Below are 20,794 nucleotides of genomic sequence, written 5' to 3' on the forward strand. Positions count from 1 at the left end.
AACCAGCATCTGAGGCTGACTGCAGTACAATTTGACTGTCGCCAACTTATATTTCGCGGAAAGACCACAAAGATCAGATAAGAGAGATTAGGGCTCGTACAGAGGCATATAGGCAGTCATTTTTCCCTCGTTCTGTTTGGGAGTGGAACAGGGAGAGAAGATGCTAGTTGTGATACGTGGTACCCTCCGCCACGCACCGTATGGTGGATTGCGGAGTATGTATGTAGATGTAGGTGTAGATGTAGAAATTGGGACAATCACATACAGGGAGGGCGGGACAGAGACTTAGGAGCAGTTACAAGGTGCAGAGGGACTCTCTAAAAACTGTGCTGGAGTTCTTGGTGTATGGGATCCTTAGCAGACAGAGATACAAGAGTGGCATGAATATGATTCACCAGTGGCTGTAATAATTAGAAGACGTCTCTACAGGATCCAACGCAAATATGTGGTTGAATGGACAGACTTGATTCCAAATTGCAGACAGCATTTCGGACAGCATTTCACCAGAAAGCGTGACACTATCAGCGACTCATGTGTGTTTACCTGTAGAATCCATACCACTTTTTATTCAGGGTGGCGATAATGTAGTCGCGACAATCGTATTTTTTAATAGCGCGATCCTTACTCTAAATGTATGTTGTAGGCTGTAGAATCCCTCTGTGGTCAGCTTCAGATGTCATTTTTCAGTAGTGTTCCTCAAAAAGAACATCGTGTTCGCTCCATGAATTCCCATTTGACCTACCTGGTGAGGCCGGCCGGTGTGGCCGAGCGGTTCTAGGCTCTACAGTCTGGAACCGCTTGACCGCTACGGTCGCAGGTTCGAATCCTGCCTCGGGCATGGATGTGTGTGATGTCCTTAGGTTGGTTAGGTTTAAGTAGTTCGAAGTTCTAGGGGACTGATGACCTCAGAAGTTAAGTCCCGTAGTGCTCAGGGCCATTTGAACCTACCTGATGAGTGTAATGCGAGTACAGAAAAAAAATACTCGCCTTACAAAGGACTCTAATGATCAAGTAATTTCGAAATAACAAGGACATTCTGTGGTGATCGGTAGTTTTCGCATCAAAATAGTCGAAGTTTTTTTCCTGATTCTACGCTGGGTTGGCATGTCTCTGCTGATTATTTGGGATCTGTGGCGGAACACTTCGCTGGACATCACAAAGTAAAGATTGCAGACGAACATAAAAACTGTACCTATTTTGCTCATAAAACTAAAAGACAGTGGACTTTGCCTATTTTCGTGGAAAGAGGACATTTATTATCGTTGCTAATGTTTTTCCTTTTTTCATAGTTGCTTTATTATAGGAGCCGAGTGGAATAGCCCTGTGCAGAATGGCGGGCGACTCCCCCACGAGGCCGTGGTTGTCCATTGGTCGGGACAACAGTCATTTATCATGCTATTGAGTGATGGAGGTGTCGCGCTTTGTACTGAAGGCATGGACGAGGGGCTTTATGTTTTGCAAACAGCCGACTTTTGAAATAGCCATCTGGAGCGTCCTCCGTATGGACAGGGTTATGCTACTTAATTTCCCTTTTGTGTTGTCCGGTACCGTCATCTGAGGGCATGCACCGTGTCGTGAGTGGCGGAAAGGGAGCGGCAGGGGGGAGGGGGTGGGGCACGTCTGGAGTGCGTGGGGGCTCTGTCGCTATATTTTAGATGAACAAGTTGCACTTGAGGCGGCCATCCCTTTACCTCCTATTGTTTAGTTGACTAGATGCAGGCGTATGAGCGTCGCCTTAAGGCGGCAGCCAGATGGTTGAAAGCCTTAGAGGGTGGTAGCAGGGGTGTGAGACACACGGCGGAGCATCGTAGAGGCGGGGGTGGGGAGGTGTGAGGGGAAGTGAGAAGGCCTTGGCTTTTGGCAGTTTGTGGACGCTTATTGAGGAGAACGCACATTCAACTACCGATTCCTCTGCAGTTTGTTAGGACAAGGATTTTCCCCAGTACATTTACAGCATTATAACCCATTCATTACGAGTACTGGTTTTTTCACGACAATTTTTAAGTGTAATTAGAACTGTGAGGCATTTTTCTCCATCAGTTGTGATAGTGTGCATTGGCTGCGATTACCAGGGCTGCAGGATGGTTTTCCGAGCAGGGCATCTGCAGCGACCTCCGACGTCAGACAGCGATAGATACTGTATGCTTACAGGTAATATTCTTTTCACACTCCTCTCTATCCAATACCAGCATTTCGTCAGTTGAACGTATTTCCCACCAAAAAGAATAAAGATAGTACGTTACATCCCAGCCTTTTTCCTGTCAGCTTGTAGTTGTAGCGTAGGGTTTGAGTGTGTCTCTCTCTAGTTTCGAGTGGTACTGCGAAATTTTTTCGCAGCAGGGAAACACCAGATGTATGATATCATCAGTTTTTGCGGTGTATTGCGCTTTTATGCCATCCTTGTGTAGGGGTATGCATGTAGTTGTGTAATTATTCCTGATCTTTGTGATTATTACGTAATCAGGATCGATCTTTGCGCCAGTTTCCCGACCAAAAACAAATAAAATACACTAATCTAACCTTCCTGTTCTGCATCTGAACAGTTTCCATGTGTTAGGGGGTGCACTTGGACTTTAGATCCATTAGAATCAGGGTTCGAGTCCCAGAAGTGGCACAGCCATTTTTAATTTCCTGTCAATTCTAAGTGCCTCTGGTGGTTTAATTGTGTTAGGGGGGTACACTTGGTCTTCCCACCCAGGAGGACCAGGGTTCGACTCGCGGGAAAGGCACCACCATTTTTAATTTCCCGTTAATTCCCAGGTGGAGGGTGAGTTGGGATGTTGGCACAGTTCTGGGACAAATAAATTCCCATCAAAATTGGAAATTCCCTCCAAAATTCGAAATTCCTGCCAAAATTCGAAATTTCCACCTAAATTCGAAATTCGCACCAGAGAGGAGGGGGCTTGGGCATATGGGCAGCTGAGAAAACATGTGACATCATCTTGGAGCAGGGGTGGGCGGGGGTGGGTGGACATGGGGTTGATTAATTGATCAATTTAATTAATTTGCTTGTCAATTTACTATCATAAGTGTGCTCGCGCCGCCAGCTCCCTACTACTAATGATGACCTCAGCAGTTTGATACCTTAGGGATTCACACACATGTTTTTAGTGTTTTCATAATATTTCTCTACTTCCTCATCAGTGTGCTGACTTGTTGACATGTATATTTGTAATAAAACGACATCCCTTTTTATCATCTCTTAATCTCATTATTAGCAGTCTTTCATCCATGTAGCCTAGTTTCAGTGCGTTTTTCATTAGCCATTTTCCTATTATAATTGGCACACCACAGCTGCCACTCTCCTCCTTCTCCAAGTAAAAATTTATTTTCTCCATTATCCAACTCTCCATTACTCTCCCATCTCACTTCACACATACTTAGTACATCCAGTCTATTCTTCATCATTTCTTGTTTGGGATTTCACGGCTTTCCAGCCTGCAATAGTGTGAGCACATTCTATGTTCCAATCCTTAGCTTCCCTTCCCTCTTTCTACTCTGTTTCCTCTTTCTTTCTTTATCCTCCTGCAGAACTTCTGTGTTTGATCTCAATGTATTTCCTCCTTCAGATAGAATTGAGTGGAAATTTTGCTTCCGGATTCTGTTAAAAACGGAGCCATACCATGTCTTTCCAGGTAAAAAATAAGACGCTTTAATTTTCACATAGGCAGATGGTTGCCCAGCCGAATTCAGGCGCTCAGTGAGTCAGATGTTGTTGTAGCCGCTTGTCTGGGAACAGAATCTACAGTTTCCTTCTTCCGCCCTCGACATCGTTTCGAAATCCGTCTTCTCCGCCGCCTCTGACGTTGGAGATAGAAAAGGACAACGAAAGACGCTCTCGGGCCTCGAAATCTAATTCCTTTGGGGTAGAAACAACAAGAGTTGACCTAGGGAGGCCGACAGATAGGAAAACAGAAGAAGGCAGACTCAGTGAATTAATGCCAGACAGCTAAGATCTCATGTGGTTCCCACCCACCCACATACTCCCAAGAAGGGAATCCCATAGGGGGGACAAGATTGCTGCTTCCTGAGCACAGTTCAGTGCTGTTGGCGATCCTCTTAAGAAGCGCAGATATTCGGTTTCTCACGTACAACATTTAATGATAAACCGAATATCTGAACCTCTGAAGACCCTTGTGGGCAGCACTGTAAACTGTGGTTAAGAAGCAGCTAATATCTTAATAACTGCCACTGCAAGTTTCGACTAGCGCAAGTACAGAGTTTATACTAAACATAAGTGGTTGTTTAATGAGGAAAACTATCTGTCCCAACTCTACAACGATGCATCAGCAGAAAATCTCATTGTGCGAAAGAGGTAGCTGAAGTTTGGGATTTGAGCAAAAGCATTCAACAGGTGGGGCAGGATCAACCAGAGGACGTAACAGCGAGTAAGAAAATAAAACCGTTCTCGTTCTAATGTCTTTTCACAGAACATTCTGGAGACACGCAGGCCGACGGACTTGACGAATGGAAAGAAACTAAACTCGTAGGCTACCATTCCTAAGTGTACAGGCCAAGAAAAGAATTAAAGTGAATTAAAAAAAATCACTAGTAGGAACAGGTGGAAGATGGCAATGGAGAATCTGGACTTTACCTATTCTAGCAGGAAGAGCTGGGGTCTACTACGGAAACTGGGTGGTGCTACAACACCACGAAGATCGGCCGCGGGTGTGGGCCCATCCGAAATAGCGACTGCCATGAAACAGACCTCCAAAATACGCCTGAAGACTGAGGAGAAGAAAAGGATCTCCAGGAACCTAACCAAGGAATTAGCCAATAGTCCAACTAATCTAGGTATTGTCAAAGCAGTAGACTTCGAGATTACCCAGACCCTAACACTAATGAAAACAGGGAAATCAGCCGGACCCGACGAAATCCTCCCAGAATTTCTGAGGGAGCTGGGACCCATTGGGAGGAAATGGATGGCCAAGCTCTTCACGGAATGGATTAAATCAGGTGCATTCCCGAAGTTATGGAAAGAAGCAAAGGTAATAGCGGTACTGAAACCAGGGAAGGATAGAGATAATCCAAAGAACTATAGACCGATCTCACTGCTTTGTACCTCTTACAAACTATTTGAGAGAATATTACTGGCCAGACTAGCACCATACATTGAGGCGAACCTCCCGGACTATCAAGCAGGGTTCCGTGTGGGAAGGAACTGCTGTGAACAAGTTTTGTCCCTTACAACATATATAGAGAAAGGCTATCAGAACAAGTTGAAAACGGGCCTGGTATTAATAGATCTTACATCAGCCTATGACACTGTCTGGACCGAAGGACTACTGCTCAAGCTTACTCGAATTATCAAATGCAATCAGACGTACACATTACTAAAAAATATGCTGACAGGCAGGAAGATCAAGGTCTATCTCCATGGAAAGAGTAGCAAAAGCACGGTCATAAACAATGGCCTGCCGCAGGGGTCAGCCCTGGCGCCGACCCTTTTTAATTTATACATATCTGATCTGGCCATCGCATACCAAAGCAAAAATTTCGAAGATCTTGAAAAAACATTGGATGCGGACCTTGAAGCGCTGAACACCTACTACCTTAAGTGGAATTTGCATCCCAACCCCAATAAAACGACCAGTACCATAATGCACCTTAATAACAGAGCTTCAAGCAGGAAACTACAGCTTTCCCTGAATGACCGGCATATGAGACATGAAGATAAGCCCAAGTATCTGGGAGTAAAATTAGACCGCACACTAACGTTTAGCTCCCATCTGGAAGACACCAAACAGAAATTAAAATCTCGAAATGCCATTATGTCTAAACTGGCCGGAACATCATGGGGGTGCGGAGCTAATACACTAAGGACGTCAGCATTAGCCCTCGTGTACAGCGTGGCTGAATATTGTTCAACAGTCTGGGCGAAAAGTGCGCATGTAAATAAAGTAGACACCCAATTGAAAGAGACGATAAAAATTATCTCAGGCACACTTAGGGCTACCCAATGTGACTGGCTCCCAGTCCTTGCCAACATAGAACCCCCTGATATAAGGCGCCCCATGGCGACCTCAAGAATATATAGGAAGATCGTACACAATCCAGAACTCCCTATACACCAAGACTTATCACCCATCAACAGGCTAAAATCTAGGTCCCCCTTTTGGAAGATTGGCAGGGAATTACAGGACCTCGACCCAAAGCTAGCCTGGGGGGAATCATGGCGCAAAGGGAAACAGAAGAACCAAAAGCTTATCGATGACCCCAGCAAGAAGACAAATGGTTTTGATCTCCCTCGGAAGCTCTGGCTTGCCTTAAATCGCCTTAGAACAAGCGTGGGAAGATCCAAACATCTAATGAATAAGTGGGGACTTGCGGAGAGTCCCGTGTGTGAATGTGGTGAAATCCAGACAATGGACCACCTACTGGTGTGTGAAGTGGTAGTATATAGTGGTGAACTGAAGGACATACATTACCTGCCTGACCTAGCCATAGATTGGCTCAAAACTATAAGTAGCATTGTGTAGTGTTGTAATTTCCTGGTGGATTGTAATGACGATGTAATATTTGTCTTGTATATGCCGAACGAATAAAAAAAAACCTAGTAGAAATGGAAAATCGCCAGTAGAAATTCTAAGAGCGCTAGTATTCCTACCGACTGAAATCTGTACTCTCATAAACAGAGTTGTGGCAACGTCGGTTATTTGGAAGACCGACCAGGTAGCACAGCACTGCAGTCGTGGTTAATCAGTATCCGAGGGCAGGAAACTCGTAGTCATCACCAAATTACAGAAAAGGTAAAAACTCTGGTACAGTTCTTTCGCGGTTGCTATCTGATAGCCCAGAACTCCGAAGGACTGGCGATAAAAATTTCGTACGTAATTGCCTTCTGGTTACGCTACTCCAGTGTACCGTATAGCAGCCGTTATCGGCGAGGTTAATTAAGAGGCGATTAAGGCCGGCCTGCAACACACTGTGCGGGGCTGTATAATCACCCGCAGGCTGCGGGGTTCGTGGGACAGTTGGCGCGCTGACCTCGCCTCCGGAAGCCGCCTCTGGCCAGCTCAAGCGGGAACGGGCCGACCGCCGAGGGCTAATGGCGGTTATCTGCTCACCCGCTGCAGTAAGAGCGCGTCGGCCGTGATACGGCAAATGAACGTGCTCGTTTGTAATCACGGGTTTCGACTTTATCGTGAAACGATACGGAAAATTGTGTCGTGGGGCCTTTGTATTGCTAATCGCATCAGCGTCTGGCATCATGCACGAAGTGGTAAATTACGACCTTTGTGTAATTAAAGCTAAAGTTTTCACGAGGTGCCCCTATCGGGCAGTTTATATTCCAGATGACTTACGCTAAACGATATTGCCAGGCGGTGTCTGTAATGACATTCGTACAGCTTCAGTCATTTTGTACGGCGTGTTCAAAAAGTCTCTCCGCAGTGCCGTACGATTGTCAGCCGCGCTTGTCGTATGATTGTTCGCCTCCCTGGGTTACTTCCCTTCAAGTGGACTCTCCCAACATTCCACTGTTTCGTTTATCGCAGCCAGCGTCAGCAGTATCGTTGGTGTGTGTCGTTAAGCCGTCGGCAAAAATGACTCTGACCACTATGGGACTTAACATCTATGGTCATGAGTCCCCTAGAACTTAGAACTACTTAAACCTAACTAAATTAAGGACAGCACACAACACCCAGCCATCACGAGGCAGAGAAAATCCCTGACCCTTCCGGGAATCGAACCCGGGAACCCGGGCGTGGGACGCGAGAACGCTACCGCACGACCACAAGATGCGGGCAAGCCGTCGGCACACGGACCGTGCTGTCGAACGTTAACGTTGAGCGTGCCAAGTTCAACGCGCTGCTGAACGCTCAGGAACGATGCGACTTGTGCATACGGTACGTGGGCCCCAACGTGGTATACGCGATCGCAACGCACTCCAGAGACAGTTGAGGGATGTTTCTAGTTCGTAAATCACACTGTTTATTCAACGGGCGCGCGTAAAATTCCCACGTTAGCTCTATTAAAACGCGCATTTCTTCCATCGTCCATGAAAAGGAAAGTACCATGTTCAATCAATAAGGACACAGGCTTATAAAAGTTCCATTACAAACTGTGCTTTACAAATTTGGAATACTTCTCCGCATAAGAGAAACATTATATCATCATTCCCACATTTTAGTAAAACCCCAAGGTCAGTCTTACTTGATCACTGTTCCTACCCAGTAGCAGAATCTGTGCAACATGTGAATTACGAAGCGTAAAAGAAGAAGGAGCAAAATATCTTTATACAAGTAGCGCAAGCTGTCCTTTAGATTAAGCCAATCGAACAAAGTCACCCCTCAAAAAATGGTGAACTTTTATTTACATAACATCAAATATAGTCTATACTTATATTAAACTAATAATAAAATATCAGAACCTAATAAAAACGCGAATGTTAGGAAAAAAAATTGGTTGCGTCAGGACGCGAACCACCACCCCAACAAAAAATTAATTGCAGGACAGTGACGCTATTGATTACGCTAAACGAACATCGCACATTCCGTCTCTAATCATAGTATCTTACCGCTTACTAAAAGCCTTATTCGTAGATATGTTACTAACTGAAATTTCGTTATAACAAATTGTACCAACAACAATGCGTTTTGCGTGGATGTTCAGTGTGTCGCTGCCTTCAAATTGCCTACTCGCATTATACGCAAGCTACAATAATTCTTTTGCCACGAATGTGATGTTTCTCATTATTTTATTGGAACGAATCACACAGTTAACAACGGGGTTTTGCAGTGATTCTCAATTTCCTGGTGCTCGGAACGGCGTATATACATATAGGCTTGAAATGAATGCCCGTATGGCACCTCACAACTCTGTACTGAAAGGAGTCGGCGTACTTGTGACGTAGGTGGCGTTGTGCCATCTCATTGGTCAACGCTCAGACGCACGCTCAGAATATCTGTCATGCCAGATATTGCTCTGCACATTCGGGAAGACGTCCGAGCGTGCTATTCCATGCCGTGGCGTCAGAAACTCGGCACGCTCAACACTCAACGTTCGGACGCACGGTCCGTGTGCCGACGGCTTTACGTGTTGACGTGAACGTTAAAGTTTAGTTCCTTTGTTCGTTTGTTTCGTTTTTGTCACTGTTAAAATGCTAACCATTGAAGAATATGTGTTTTTAGTCTAACAAGTATTCAAAGCTGGCGGTAAATACACGGTTTCAATTTTTCAAACATTTAATTCAGTTTTCCCGGAGGCAACACTCCCACAACGCGAGATTTGATTAACAAATTTCGAAGTACGGGTTCAGTGACACATGCACCGAGAAGTGGTCGTCCCACCGAGCGAGGTGGCGCAGTGGTTAGACACTGGACTTGCATTCGGGAGGACGACGGTTCAATCCCGCGTCCGGCCATCCGGATTTGGGTTTTCCGTGATTTCCCTAAATCGCTCCAGGCAAATGCCGGGATGGTTCCTTTCAAAGGGCACGGCCGACATCCTTCCCCGTCCTTCCCTAATCCGATGAGACCGATGACCTCGCTGTCTGGTCTCCTTCCCCAAAACAACCAACCAACCAGTGGTCGTCCTAGCGGTTTGTCTGAGGACAAACTACACGATAATTCCGATAAAATGGCCATGAGTCCGAACAAGTCAGTAAGAAAACCCGGCCAGGAAATAGATGTTAGTGTCGGAACGGCTCACACAGCTGTAAGGAAAAAATTAGAACTTTGCCATTCAAACTGACAGTCGTGCAAGAACATAAAAATACTTATCACGGCAAGAGACTGCATTATTGCCAATGGTTCAAAAATTTCGTTAAAAAATGGAAGGGATATTCTTAATGAATTGTTTTTCATTGATGAGGCGTGGTTTCATTTATCCGGGTACAGGAACTCGCAAAATTCTCGTGTGTGGAGTACTGCAAATCCATTGTGTATTCATGATTAGTTGAATTGAATTGTATATTAAACAACAGGGGGAGGGGACACACTTTCAACATTTAATGTGAAAATTTGTAATTAAAAGTGAATATTAAATAAATTAATAACTTGTATTTCACTGAGTTTCATTTCGATATATTCACTGCGGCATACGGCACGCGCGGCTAACAACCATACGGCACTGCGGAGAGACTTTTTGAACACCCCGTATAAAGAGCGGAGCTTGCAGAATTGCAGAATCAAAAAACGAGTAAGACAAATAAGATAGTTTCACTGAAAGTATTACTGGCATATGTTCAGAGTGATTCATCACGACATGCAAATATTTTAATATGTTATTCTACAAGTAAAACTAAAGAAAAAGTTCATACAAACATAGGTCCGCAAATGTTTAGTTACGGAGTTACGGCTGATCGAAGAATCGGCCTGAAATTTAGCAACGTAACGTAGCCATCGCAAAACTGTACAAGGTTAAAGTGAAGCACGATTTCCATTTATTTTGTTTTTATTGATCTGGTGAATCTAGTAAAACATATCCCAGATGTTTATCTGCAATAGTTTTCCAGAACATCCAGAGAAGCAAAAGAAGTAATTCCGAAAAATGTTTTATTTGTTAACTATTTGGCCCAATTTAGTTTTTAAATACCAGACAATTGCACAAAGTTTTCAACAGAAGATTTAGAGAATTTAATTTTTGAAAAATGATGGTAATAACATTAACTGAAACTGTATGAATGTCAGATAATCTGCTTTTATTAATACCATAGCAATTCATGTTAAACCGGAAGAAAGAAAACTCAATGTTAAGGACGTTGTACAGTTTACAAACAATTTCACAATATTTTCACAATAAATGGTCAAAAATGTCTCCATCACGTTCTATGCAGTTTGCTGCACATGTATGAACAGATTTTGTTGCTCGTTTCAGTTTCACAAGGTTTTCCTTAATTTCGTCTATCGCATTCATAATGCGAGCACGTAATGCCTCATAAACTATGTTAGGAAGCTACTGAAACAACTCACTAACGGTTGCCAACAGTGACATAAGCGTTTCTACAATCCTAATTGAAACAAATTACCTGTATAATAATCTTTGCTTCTCTGGATGTTCTGGAAAACTACTGTAGATACACCTCTGAGACGTGTTTTATCAGATTTATCAGATCAATAACAACAGATCAATAACAACAAAATAAATGGAATTCGTGCTTTACTTTAACTTTGTTCGGTTTTGCGATGGCTTCATATTAGCGAAGTTGCTAAATTTCAGGGAAAATCTTTTATCAGCAGTAACTCCGTAACAAAACATTTGCGGACCTATGTTTATATGAACTTTTCTCTTTAGTTTTACTTGTAGAATATATTTAGTGTAGTTGTCACTATAATGTTGGACACTGTACGAACTCTATACCCATTAAGAGCATTTTTATACCTGAAATTTCAAGTGATAGGCATGATGACACCAAATGGACTTGAACACACAAGTTACCAGAATTTTTCACGACAGTTATTACATGAACATGGATAAATAGGTGAATAGTATTATGAAATTCACTTACTCGCAGCAGATAGGCGAAGACGAGAAACGCTGCATTTCTGATACCACGGTGTGCCCCTTGCCGAGCCGGCCGCGGTGGCCGAGCGGTTCTAGGCGCTTCAGTCCGGAACCGCGCGACTGCTTCAGTCGCAGGTTCGAATCCTGCCTCGGGCATGGATGTGTATGATGTTCTTAGGTTAGTTAGGTTTAAGTTGTTCTAAGTTCTAGGGGACTGATGACCTCAGCTGTTAAGTCCCATAGTGCTCAGAGCCATTTGAACCATTTGAATCCCTTCCGGATCACGACGTTGCAAAACTTGCGTGGCAGTGTTAATGCACAGAGAGAGAACAAGACAGAAGCCTTGGTACGCGGACGTACGCACGACATTGAGGTTACAAATTCTGAGATATCAGTAAACTGAACCATGTCTCGTAATGATTTCAGAATTGACGTTGATTGGCAGTTGTCAGGCAAGAAGAACGTGAAGTAAAAATAACGTAAGTTAATGATTCGATTGGCGAGACAAAGACTTTGAATCACCCAATGTACCGTAAGGACACACACGAGGCAAACTTTTGAGTGACGCCAGGGGAGAGACATGACTTAGGCTTATTTCTATGAGTACTAGGGAACACTCCACTAGTACGGGAGAATCAGGAAACACAGGACACGTTAGCGTTTTAGAAACTTCATTTTTTTCTGAAGGTTGTAGGGGAACATTCACCAGTACTATGCTACGTCACTTAATACAATTATAAAACTCACTATGAGAAGAGTACACTTTTGTTGATTTCATTAAACCAGTAAACCATGCCCCGATTCACCAAAGAATCAGACTATCATGTACAGGGCTATTACAAATGATTGAAGCTATTTCATAAATTCACTGTAGCTCCATTCATTGACATATGGTCAAGACACACTACAGATACGTAGAAAAACTCATAAAGTTTTGTTCGACTGAAGCCGCACTTCAGGTTTCTGCCGCCAGAGCGCTCGAGAGCGCAGTGAGACAAAACGGCGACAGGAGCCGAGAAAGCGTATGTCGTGCTTGAAATGCACTCACATCAGTCAGTCATAACAGTGCAACGACACTTCAGGACGAAGTTCAACTAGGATCCACCAACTGCTAACTCCATTCGGCGATGGTATGCGCAGTTTAAAGCTTCTGGATGCCTCTGTAAGGGGAAATCAACGGGTCGGCCTGCAGTGAGCGAAGAAACGGTTGAACGCGTGTGGGCAAGTTTCATGCATAGTGATGTGAAAGATTCAATGTTTAAACCTCCTCTACCAAGAAACGTGCCAGAACTGCGAGCTCGCATCAACAATGCTTTCGAACTCATTGATGGGGACATGCTGCGCCGAGTGTGAGAGGAACTTGATTATCGGCTTGATGTCTGCCGAATCACTTAAGGGGCACATATCGAACATTCGTGAATGCCTAAAAAACTTTTTGAGTTTTTGTATGTGTGTGCAAAGCATTGTGAAAATATCTCAAATAATAAAGTTATTGTAGAGCTGTGAAATCGCTTCAATCATTTGTAATAGCCCTGTATAATTGTATCTACCGAACCATGTGCCATACAGTTATATACTTTTACAGGTGCAGTCAGTATTTTATATGGATACTGTCCGCAATGTGAGTTGCGAACAGTTTGTACTAAAGAAGTAGCAAATCTAAACGTCATCCCTAATTCTGAAGTTTTATTGGATGAACAGCCAAAAAGTAGTACGTAATAAATTTTTTCGCTGCATTATGTATTTCGAAATGGTTTGAAATTATTTATAAACTTGCTTATTCGAGGCATGCTGCCACGGGATGGTAGGTCCGCAACTGATCAGTACTGAGGAAATTGGATTTTTTTTTTTTTTCGTCCGTTTCTGTTGCATTGATATAAAATTCAGCTCTAGAGATTGCCGGTTTCCGGCTGATACGCCCATTTTCAAACAACACGCCTTACTATTAACCGTAATTGTTGAAACAATGTGGTGCCAAAAGACACAGGGAAGTAGAGAGTGGGCACCAAGTACTCTAACTGAGGTCAGACTATGCTTCCGTTGCTACTGACTGACGGTCAATACCAACAGACGCGTAGTCTGAGATTACTGAAGGTACTTACTGCCCACTGTCTACTTCGCTGTGTCTTTTGGCACCATATTATATGAACAATAACGGTTAATAGCAAGGCGCGTGGTTTGAAAATGGGCGTGTCAGCCGGAAATCGGCAACCACTACAGCTTAATTTTACATAGGAATCTCAATGTGCTTCCTTTCTCAAATATTGGATGACTGAGCAGTTTCTGAGCAGTGAGTTACGCCGCCTCAAGATATAAACAGTCTTCTAACTTTAGTACTTGACCTACTGTGCTACACCTTTAATATAAGGTTGTGCCTTCTAATGAGTCGATTACGACAGTCTTTTAAATTTTTACATTCAGTCAATAATTAATGAAATATTTAAAAATCACACTTTTGTTATCCATGAAAGCCGTTAGAGAGAAAACTTGCTGCTGGGACCGTGTTCTGTGCACCTCTTTTAGTGATGTAGGTTTTTCCCACCCTTTGCACTTTTCTTAGCTAGTTGACTGAGAAGTAGCGGCTCCGGTCTCGTGAACTGACATACGGCCGGGAGAGCGGTGAGCTGACCACATGCCCCTCCATATTAGCATCCAGTGACGCCTGTTGTTGAGGATGACACGGCGGCCGGTCGGTACCGTTGGGGCTTCCAAGGCCTGTTCGGACGAAGTTTAGTTTAGTTTAGTTTTGCACTTTTCTTGTTTAAACCTAGCTGGGTTGTGTCGGACATGAAACAGTGACATGTAGGAACATTTTTGTTGCAGAAAATTGCTTTGTAAATAGTTACACGTACTAAACTATTGTCACTACAGGTTATAGATCTTAGTACAAAGTTTCTGCATTGAGAGAAGTCTGACTAAAATAAGCAAAAATTCATAAAATAGTTATTAAGTTCACGTTTTGAACAGGATAAGCGTAAAAAGACATATTCATGTAACTTTCAGTGAAACATTTATTACAGCTATAGAAAACACTTTTCTGCTCTCTCTCTCTCTCTTTCCAAGCATTTATCCCGACTTGCAGGGTCTGCTGTTTTGCTACATCTCCTCCATTTCTTCCTGTTCAAAAATGGTTCAAATGGCTCTGAGCACTATGGGACTTAACGTCTGAGGTCATCAGTCCCCTAGAACTTAGAACTACTTAAACCTAACTAACCTAAGGACATCACACACATCCATGACCGAGGCTGGATTCGAACCTACGACCGTAGCGGTCGCGCGGTTGCAGACTGTAGAGCCTAGAACCGCTCGGCCACACCGGACGGCTTTCTTCCTGTCATTGACATCTTCTGGTCTTAAGCCAACAAGGTGCATGTCTCCCCTGACTTTGTCAGTCCATCTCTTCGCCGGTCCTCCTCGTCGTCTTGTTGCTCCTGGGTTGATGTGGAGCGCTGTTTTTGCGACTGAGTTGTCTTGCTTTCTCATGACGTGGCCGTACCAGCGGAGATGGGCTTCCCTTACTTTGTCGGTGATCGGCGCCACACCGAACCTCTGGCGGACGTCCGTATTTTTTACGTGGTCACGTCGTGTCAGCCCCATGGACCATCGAAGCATCTTCATCTCCACGGTGTGTAACATTTGCTCCTGTTGTTTCGTCATAGAGCGACACTCAGTCCCATACATTGCTGGTGGGCTTACTATGGTCTTGTGTTCGAGTATAATGACTTTTCTGGAGACTAGAAATCTACTCTGTAGGAATCAGCATGGGTTTCGAAAAATACCGTCATGTGAAACCCAGCTCGCGCTATTCGTCCACGAAACTCAGAGGGCCATAGACACGGGTTCACAGGTAGATGCCGTGTTTCTTGACTTCCGCAAGGCGTTCGATACAGTTCCCCACAGTCGTTTAATGAACAAAGTAAGAGCATATGGACTATCAGACCAATTGTGTGATTGGATTAAGGAGTTCCTAGATAACAGGACGCAGAATGTAATTCTCAATGGAGAGAAGTCTTCCGAAGTAAGAGTGATTTCAGGTGTGCCGCAGGGGAGTGTCATAGGACCGTTGCAATTCACAATATACATAAATGACCTGGTGGATGACATCGGAAGTTCACTGAGGCTTTTTGCAGATGATGCTGTGGTGTATCGAGAGGTTGTAACAATGGAAAATTGTACTGAAATGCAGGAGGATCTGCAGCGAATTGACGCATGGTGCAGGGAATGGCAATTGAATCTCAATGTAGACAAGTGTAATGTGCTGCGAATACACAGAAAGATAGATCCTTTATATTTAGCTACAAAATAGCAGGTCAGCAACTGGAAGCAGTTAATACCATAAATTATCTGGGAGTACGCATTAGGAGTGATTTAAAATGGAGTGATCATATAATGTTGATCGTCGGTAAAGCAGATGCCAGACTGAGATTCATTGGAAGAATCCTAAGGAAACGCAGTCCGAAAACAAAGGAAGTAGGTTACAGTACGCTTGTTCGCCCACTGCTTGAATACAGCTCAGCAGTGTGGGATCCGTACCAGATACGGTTTATAGAAGATATAGAGAAGATCCAACGGAAAGCAGCGCGCTTCGTTACAGGATCATTTAGTAATCGCGAAAGCGTTACGGAGATGACAGATAAACTCCAGTGGAAGACTCTGCAGGAGAGACGCTCAGTAGCTCGGTACGGGCTTTTGTCAAAGTTTCTAGAACATACCTTCACCGAAGAGTCAAGCAGTATATTGCTCCCTCCTAAGTATATCTCGCGAAGAGACCATGAGGATAAAATCAGAGAGATTAGAGCCCACACAGAGGCATACCGACAACCCTTCTTTCCACGAACAATACGAGAGTGGAATAGAAGGGAGAACCGATAGAGGTACTCAAGGTACCCTACGCCACACACCGTCAGGTGGCTTGCGGAGTATGGATGTAGATGTAGATGTAGATGTATACCTTTGCCTTTACATACTGAGGCATCTTTTCATCGCAGAGGACTCCAGTGACCTGTCTCCACCTGAGCCAAGCTGCATTCACTCTCATCCGAGTATCAAGAGTTCTGTCGCAGTCTGAGGTGACGACAGACCCTAGGTACTTAAAACGCATGGTCTTCTTCACCAATACTTATGGTACGTCTGGTTTGGGAGCCGCATTCTAGGTACTCTGTCTTCCGGATATTGAGGTGCAGTCCATTTTCAGCCAGTCTGTCCTTCCACGTTTGAACCTGATGCTGGAGTTCAGGGTGGGCTTGGTCGGCAAGTACCACGTCGTCTGCATAAGGAAAGGTCTAGAAAGAAAATTCCGTTTGATCACGAAATGGAAACCACAGTGAAAATCAGAAATGTTTTATTTGTAACAGTTAGCTACACCTTCCAGCTACTTCTCTACGTAGTCGCCGTTCAGACTCAGACATTTGTCGTAGCGTTGTACCAACTTTCCAATACCCCCGTTAGAGAAGGCTGCCGCCAGTGCGTTCCGCCAATTATCTACGCTGGCCTACAGCTCGTTGTCTGTACCAAAATGTTCAAAATGTTGTCTTCATAGAGAGCGGTTCATGTGAGCAGAGATGAAACTCAGAGGGACACAATTACTGGCTGTATTGTAGGTAATCAAACACTTCAAATTGAAATCGATGCAGGAGCATCTTCATTGACCCTGCAGAATGCGGCTCAGAATTGTCTTGAAGAAGAAACTGCACGACAGTTATGTAATGTTGGCTGCATAGTTTCAGGCGAAATTTCTCACCAGGCCCTAGTACTTGGCGGAAGGCACTATTTTCTAGACATCTTTACGCGCTCACAGTGAGCTCAGAAATGAAAAGAGCGACGTGATGCTATCTAGGGTCATACTAGGAACACTGCCCAACACATCTGTGCAAAACTTCATGGAATTTTCATAGTCGTTTTCATTTTGCTAGCGATCTGAACTTACTTTCTGGACACCTCTCGTATTACTTAAGCAGGATATTGTCACAGTCTACAACACAGAAAATAATATCAATTATGTCTAAAGAAACAGTATACTTGTGTTATTACTTACAAACAAAACAGAACACTACATAGTTAAACTGACTCACTATGAACAGAAAATTTGTGGCGACTCCGAAACGGACTGTTGTTTTTACTCAAATGGGGTGAGCGGTGTTGTTCCTCCATAGCTCAGACTGAGGTGGCGCAACAGGTGCTGTCGATAGCGCTAGAGGTTAGAAACAGCTCTTCTTCGATACAATGCGCAGGGTTTTCGTTGTGGGTAACGATGGTGAACATCAGTTACAGACATCGCTGTTAAATTTAAGGTGCAGCCCAGTCCATCTGGCCCCTTCACAGTAACAGTGCCCACCAATCTCGTTAAGTTACTCAATGCCCTCGCGTCGCGTATTAAAGAGATGCAACAGCATACCTATGTAAAAGTTCTTTTTTTTTATCTCGTTGTAATAAGGGGCACTTAGCCGAATGATACTGAGCTGTCTTTAAAGTGCAGACTATTGTTTCCTCTTAACTAAATTTTCTATCGGTGCTTAGAAGAACGTGATAATAAAATTAAGTAGGGTAACACTTCCCAGTGTTCTGCAAACTTTTGCAGGAGATTAGAAAGTGCTTTCCCATTTAATGATATTGTTTGTCTTTTAATCTTAGATGTTAATTGTTTCAGAATGAGTTATTAAGTAATTTGGCAAAAGTTAACTACAACAAATTTTGCTGTGGTGTACAGTAGGTAAACTTCGAGGAAATAAAAGAAATAATACCGGCATGTAAGTAAACTGCTGTTGACAAATTCCTAATCCGTTTATTTGTGCTTGTAAGTATTGCAGTTACGCACATTGTTTGTAAATAATACATATGATTAAGTTAAATTAGCTTCTGATGCTGGGCAGTAGTAAAACGTATATTAGCACATTCATCAGCTATCCGAAGCGACCCTAACAAAAGTATCACTTTAAGCCGCTCTGTCCAACAGTGATCTGATTGACACTGTTAAAGTTAAATACCGGTTATGGTGGTATTGTGCAACCACCACGTAAGAATCGAGTAATTTAAAGTATATATGGAGATGGAAAACAACAGCTGGGAAAGTCCACGTTCTCCGTAGCATCTAGATCATGGGATTACTTAAAGATGACAAATGATTGCACAGTGGTTTAAGAACCAAAGTTGCATAGCACATGCAATATCAACGAGATCTTTGTCTGGAAAAAAATTACATTGAGTGGATCGTAAATGGTCTATAAAGGGTTGCACTAATATTATAAAAGGATTAATTTTATGTCATGGATACAGTCACGTAACGTACAACTACATGGCCAGACCGGCACCAAGATGTATGTACAAGCTCACCAGATAACACCGAAAACTAACACTGACATCCATGAAAAAGACTAAACAGGCAATTCCCTGCTACGATCGCAGGTTCGAATCCTGCCTCCGGCATGGATGTGTGCGATGTCCTCAGGTTAGTTACGTTTAAGTAGTTCTACGTCTACGGGACTGATGACCTCAAATGTTAAGTCGATAGTGCTTACAGCCATTCGAACCATTTTTTGACAATTCTCTGATTGATAGCGTTTACGTAATGCTCTCCTTGGGCTGAGGAAGTCCTTTTCACCAAAAGGCGCGGGTAATGCTTAAGGCGTCTTCTGGAATAGCGAGTACGTGCGAATGCGAAGGAAAGAAGGAAGACAGGCTGGACTTTAATGTCACGTCTACGGTGGAGTCATCAGAAGGTTGATTGCAAATGCGAGTCATACCTTCATCACGGTACATTGTCAAGATCAGAACTGCATTCCACAGCGCTGAACTTCGAAGGCCTCTGATCTCAACTATCCACCGTATCAGACAGTTTTGACACGTTTCTCGGTGCTCTAAACTGAAGTGGCAAAAGTCGTGACATACCTCCTAATATACGAGGGCAGTTCAATAAGTAATGCAACACATATTTTTTCTCGGCCAATTTTGGTTGAAAAAACCGGAAATTTCTTGTGGAATATTTTCAAACATTCCCGCTTCGTCTCGTATAGTTTCATTGACTTCCGACTGGTGGCAGCGCTGTACGGAGCTGTTAAAATGGCGTCTGTAACGGATGTGCGTTGCAAACAACGGGCAGTGATCGAGTTTCTTTTGGCGGAAAACCAGGGCATCTCAGATATTCATAGGCGCTTGCAGAATGTCTACGGTGATCAGGCAGTGGACAAAAGCACGGTGAGTCGTTGGGCAAAGCGTGTGTCATCATCGCCGCAAGGTCAAGCAAGACTGTCTGATCTCCCGCGTGCGGGCCGGCCGTGCACAGCTGTGACTCCTGCAATGGCGGCGCGTGCGAACACACTCGTTCGATATGATCGACGGATCACCATCAAACAACTCAGTGCTCAACTTGACATCTCTGTTGGTAGTGCTGTCACAATTGTTCACCAGTTGGGATATTCAAAGGTTTGTTCCCGCTGGGTCCCTCGTTGTCTAACCGAACACCATAAGGAGCAAAGGAGAACCATCTGTGCGGAATTGCTTGCTCGTCATGTGGCTGAGGGTGACAATTTCTTGTCAAAGATTGTTACAGGCGATGAAACATGGGTTCATCACTTCGAACCTGAAACAAAACGGCAATCAATGGAGTGGCGCCACACCCACTCCCCTACCAAGAAAAAGTTTAAAGCCATACCCTCAGCCGGTAAAGTCACGGTTACAGTCTTCTGGGACGCTGAAGGGGTTATTCTGTTCGATGTCCTTCCCATGGTCAAACGATCAACTCTGAAGTGTATTGTGCTACTCTTCAGAAATTGAAGAAACGACTTCAGCGTGTTCGTAGGCACAAAAATCTAAACGAACTTCTCCTTCTTCATGACAACGCAAGACCTCACACTAGTCTTCGCACCCGAGAGGAGCTCACAAAACTTCAGTGGACTGTTCTTCCTCATGCACCCTACAGCCCCGATCTCGCACCGTCGGATTTCCATATGTTTGGCCCAATGAAGGACGCAATCCGTGGGAGGCACTACGCGGATGATGAAGAAGTTATTGATGCAGTACGACGTTGGCTCCGACATCGACCAGTGGAATGGTACCGTGCAGGCATACAGGCCCTCATTTCAAGGTGGCGTAAGGCCGTAGCATTGAATGGAGATTACGTTGAAAAATAGTGTTGTGTAGCTAAAAGATTCGGGAATAACCTGGTGTATTTCAATGCTGAATAAAACAACCCCTGTTTCAGAAAAAAAATGTGTTGCATTACTTACTGAACTGCCCTCGTAGTTCGGGACCTCCTTTTGACCGGCGCAGTGCAGCGTCTCGACTTGGCGTGGACTCCTTCGAAGTCCCCTGCAAAAATAGTGAACCATGCTCCCTTCATAGCCGTCAATAATTG

This window comes from Schistocerca cancellata, chromosome 6 (assembly GCF_023864275.1).
Source record: "Schistocerca cancellata isolate TAMUIC-IGC-003103 chromosome 6, iqSchCanc2.1, whole genome shotgun sequence".
Classification (NCBI taxonomy): Eukaryota; Metazoa; Arthropoda; class Insecta; order Orthoptera; family Acrididae; genus Schistocerca; species Schistocerca cancellata.